The sequence below is a fragment of the Triticum dicoccoides genome, chromosome 1B (assembly GCF_002162155.2).
Source record: "Triticum dicoccoides isolate Atlit2015 ecotype Zavitan chromosome 1B, WEW_v2.0, whole genome shotgun sequence".
Lineage (NCBI taxonomy): Eukaryota > Viridiplantae > Streptophyta > Magnoliopsida > Poales > Poaceae > Triticum > Triticum dicoccoides.
Window position 1 is genome coordinate 153,513,242 of NC_041381.1, and position 1,328 is coordinate 153,514,569.

The following is a 1,328-nucleotide window of genomic DNA, read 5'->3' on the forward strand; positions in this document are numbered from 1 at the left end:
TTTTCGCGCCGCGTGCAATTGCGATTTTTTTCATTTCTTTCACCTCATTTTATTCTGGTACAAGGGAAACGTGCAATGCCCATGACCCCGGCAGATTTGTGACATCTCACGGATGGATCGGCCGCGCCACGAAAATCGCTCAAAGTAGTTGAGCCTACCAGCAAAAAACGCTAACATAAAAAGGCTTTTCATGGCAGCCGAAAAACATCCCACAGTAGCATAACAGATAAATGCTTCCATGGCAGCCGAATGTTGCCATGGTAGAGAAAACTAGACACATACAAGATTTATTCTAACACTGGTGGTGTGATGGTGGTGGGGGAAGACGGAGACGGGACGGTCCAACAGTAGATGAGGTTGCGGCGGAGGCATTGTGGCCGCTGGGGGGCTTGCGCTTCTTGTTGTTCATCCAGTTCCTGAAGACTTTCTTGCTGACGCCGATGTCGTGGCATCTTGCTTCGATGAAGTCCTTGTCGCGCTTCTGCAGGCGCCACCCCAGGTGCTCCGACAGCTCCTCCATCTGTAGCTTCTGGTCGGTGGTGAACGTGGTGCGGGACCGCTTCCTCTCCGACGTAACCCCATGGGGCGGTGGCGCCGTCGCCGGTGAGAGCTGGGCGGGGAGCCTCTGGATCTGCAGTGCCCTCGGTAGGAAGTTATGTTGCCCAGAAGAGATGCACGCGGGAGGCTGCTGCGTCACCTGCACTGGATGGTACACGGGTGGAGGTTGCAGTGGTTGGTATCAGAGTCGACACCCGGGAGCCGGTCCTCCGGCGTCTCCTCCTTCCTGCGCTGCGGCAGGCCATGGAGCACGGTCTCCACCATGGGCGCCAACGGCGGTGACCTCTCCGTCATCACCTTGCGGTGGAAGCTGCGGTGGCAGCCGCAGGCTGCACACTTGTACGACGACGCGTCGGCGGGGTTGAGGTCCCCCAGCGGCATCCACTCCCCGCAGCCATCCACGACATGCCCACCGCTAGCCAGAGCGTGGTTCCTGCCGCACTCGTTGTACTTCACCTCTTGCACCGTGGGCGCCACGGCCGCCTGCCTCTTGACAGAGCCGCTGGGGTACTTGACGTCCATGGCCTCCGCGGTGTCACTTGCTTGACAAAGATTACACAGTAGGGAGAAAAAACAAAATTAGTACTCTGAGAATGCTATTTTTGAAGCATTTTTGGAGTGCCTATATTTTTTTACCCAAAGAATTGTGAATGTCATCTCTTCGCAAAAACTTATGTGTAAGGAGAAGTGGAGAACACTTAAGAATGTTTCTCTCCAAAAAACTTCAACTTTTTTTTGCTATTGTTCAGAATTTACTACGCGTGTCCATC

At 54.6% G+C, this 1,328-nt stretch overlaps 1 pseudogene; it reads right to left on the reverse strand.

Annotated features, from left to right (window-relative positions):
- Positions 1 to 204: 204 nt before the first annotated feature.
- On the reverse strand, positions 205 to 1,080 carry LOC119302977 (annotated as a pseudogene).
- Between the last annotated feature and the right edge of the window lie 248 nt (positions 1,081 to 1,328).